This window comes from Tupaia chinensis, unplaced genomic scaffold (assembly GCF_000334495.1).
Source record: "Tupaia chinensis unplaced genomic scaffold, TupChi_1.0 Scaffold138390_1, whole genome shotgun sequence".
Taxonomy (NCBI): domain Eukaryota; kingdom Metazoa; phylum Chordata; class Mammalia; order Scandentia; family Tupaiidae; genus Tupaia; species Tupaia belangeri.
The window spans coordinates 2,734,990-2,738,556 of record NW_006198287.1 but is presented as its reverse complement, the minus strand read 5'-3'; positions in this window follow the sequence as shown (position 1 = coordinate 2,738,556).

Sequence of the window (3,567 nt, the reverse complement as noted above, 5' to 3'; positions counted from 1 at the left end):
ATATATATATATATATATGTATACATATATATACACACACACATATATATACACATACATACATATTGTGTGTGTGTGTGTGTGTGTATATATATATCAATACCCACGAGGTTAAAGTCTCTCCCTTGATGTAGACCTTTTCAAAGCCTGTCTCCAGCTCTTCTTTCTAGACTGTTAACTCTGTTATGTTGGGGTCTCACCTGAAGCGTTAAGAGCAGGACTTTCAGGCACCACAGAGGAGACAGTCAGATCCTTCTCCCCTGCTTCAGTTTGCTCCTCGGCTGGAGTTTCCTCAGCTCTTGCTAGCACTGCCTGGAGGGCCACCAGGAGAATGACAGTGAAAAATACAAGGATCCTCATGGCTGGAGTCACCTGCAGGAGGAAGGGCACTAGTCTCAGTATGTGGGCATCAGAACTCAGCCTGTACTTATAGGTCTCCTAGGAGGAAGCTCAGAGACAAGAATGAAGTGAGAATGTGTGAATCTATTTGGAAAAAGTGAGGGCCACCATTACCCTCAAGGTCCCTTTCATGTCCTTTGCTTGCGCAGGTTACATCATAGAGTGAGTCTGTACATTTAGTGTCTGTAGTCTGCCCAAGTTGATAATGATGAACATAAGGACCCTACTGTATTTTCCTGCTTCCCATCTGCCTAAATATTTACTTTTTAATATTATAAAAAGAAATAGAAACAATCCTTTCATTCAGTGAGTTCATAGAACAAATGCTTATTATTTCCTTTTTAAAATGGAATAAAGTATAAGTTTATTTTGTTATATTTTTGAAAATTTTGTGTATAATTTTTTAAAACACAAGTTTCTGTCAACTTTTGAAGGCCCTTCATAAATCAAAAGTATATAAGATAAAGAAAGGAGTTTAGAAACATCTCAATTTCATCCTTGAAGCAAAGCTAAAAGAAAATTAAACCAATTCCCTCATACATCCTGCTCTTAAGATAAGAAAATCTATTTTAAATGAATGCAGATGATTTAGAAAGAATAGCCAGTACTATGGCTCTTGTATTCTTGGATTATTTGTGTCCTGCAAATATTTCATGCTTAAATAGTTTTAAGCAGCATACAATACTTTTTTTAAAAAGAACTACCTAGTGTTTTAACCTTCTAAAGCTGATTCACAAATTTTGCTCTCTAAATCTTATAGAAATTTGAAAGAGGACTTATTCAACTTTTTTCTATTTATTTATTTTACATTCAATAACTGTGCATCATTACAGAGTACCAAATGAATTTTCCCATCATGAAAACACTGTATATTGGTTCAAAGATATTATCATACTTATTATCAACCACAGATAATTTTTCATTTTTGAGTTCTTTAAACATTTTGCTTCTTTCTTTTTCCTTTTGATTCCCATCCTCTCACACTACCCCATTTCCCACCCTTCTCCCACGCTGTCTCTAGTGTCCACAGTTCCTCTGCATGCCTTTACATCTTCCAATCTTTCAGTTTCTACCATAGAGTGCAGTTTCTGCCATAGAGTGCAGACATTTGGTACAAATTAATTTTTTTAAAGAATTATTTTATTTAACTTTATTTTTAAATTTTGACCAGATGAGAGAGAGAGAGAGAGCGCTGCCAGGTCTAAGATTTGAACTGCAGTCAGCCATGTGTGAGTCTAGTGCCCTTAACCACCACACTACCTACCAGCCCCCGTTTGGTATGTATTAAGTGGGAACATACAATGCCTCTCTTTTATAGTCTGGCTTGCTTTGCTAAGCAGTAAATCTTCCATATTCATCCACTTTCTATAAAATGATAGAGTCTCATTGTTTTTTATGGCTGAGTACTATTCCATAGTAAATACGTACCACATTTTTTCAATCTGTTCATCTATTCGTGGACATTTGGATTGGTTTCACATCTTAGCAATTGTGAATAATGCTGCAGTAAACATGGATGCTCAAGTGTTTTTCTGACTGAGTACATTCTTAACCTTTGGGTAGACATGAGGAGTGAAATTGCTGGATCATTAGGTAGCTCTATTTGTAGGTCTTCAAGAAAATCTCCATATTGTTCTCAACAGTGGCTGTACTAATTTACATTTCCACCAATAGTGTAGGAGAGTTCCCTTTTCTCCATAGTTTCTCCAGCACTGATTATTATTTATTTTTTTAATCATAGCTACTCTGACTGGGGTTAGGTAGTGTCTCGTTGTGCTTTTAATTTGCATCTCTCTTATGATACTAAGCATTTTTTTATATGCTTTTTGGCTATTCATGTTTTCCTTAGAGCGTTGTTTGTTCAGCTCATTTGCCAATTTTTTAGTTGGGTTCATTTTTTTTTTTCATGTAAGCTGCTAAATTCCCTGTATATTCTAGTTATTGGTTCCTTATCTGAGGCACAGTTTGCAAATATATTCCCCCATTCTAAGGATGGTCAATTACTCTAATTATTGTTTTCTTTGCTGTGCAGAGGCTTTTTGATCTGAGTTAATCCCACTTGTCTAGTTTTGGGATTATTGCCTGTGGTTTCAGGGTTCTTCTTTAAGAAGGCCTTGCCTACTCCAATGTCTTTAAGAGTTTTCCCTGTGTTTTCTACAAGTACTTTTTATAATTTGTGGTCTTAGGTTTAGATTTTTGATCCATTTGGAGTTGATTTTTGTTATTGATGAGAGATAGGAGGCCAATTTTATCAGTTTGCAGGTGGACACCTTGTTTTTCCAGCATCATTTGCTAAAGAGATTTTCTTTTCCTTACTGTATTGTTTGATGCCCTTTGTCAAAAATCCATTGGCTATCTTGTCTAAGATTTATTTCTTTTTTTCTATTCTGCTCCATTTGTCTACATGCCTGTTTTCGTGCCAGCACTGTACTGTTCTGATTATTGCAGCTTCGTAATATATTGTGGGATCAGGGAGTGAAATGTCTCCTACATGCCTCTTCTTGTGCAGTGGTGCTTTGGCAATACAGGGTATTTTATAATTTCAGAGAAATTCTATGATTTTTTTTTTATAAACCTGTAAAGAATGTCTCTGGTAATTGGATTGGGATTACATTAAATATGTAGATTAGTTTGAGTAGAACTGATATTTTGATTATATTAGTTCTTCCAAACCAGGAATGTGGGATATTTTCCTACCTTTTTGTGTCATTTTCAACTTTTTGTTTTTAGCTTTTCATAGTTTTCCTTGTAGAAGTCTTTGACTTCTTTGCTTAGATTTATTCCTAGGTATCATACTTTTTCTGGTTATTGTAATAGGGTTGCTTTCTTCAGTTGTACCTTAGCCTGCTCATTGTTTGTGTATAGAAATGCTATAGGTTTTCTTATGTTGACTTTATATCCTGCCACTTTGCTGTATGTGCATTTGTCAGAGACGAAACAGAGAGAGAGAGAAAAGGGATAAATGACCCCTAGTAGCAGTGACCATGCCACAATACCTTCTCTTTCATCCTCCTCTCAGGATTCTGGGCAAGCACACACATGTACCCAGCATGTTTTTCAAGTCACCAGATCCAGGACTTCAATGGTGTAGTTGGTCATGTGGTATGCAGCTGCCCCAGGCACCATGTCACCAGCTGGCCCCAATTCTTACTACTACCAACTACTATC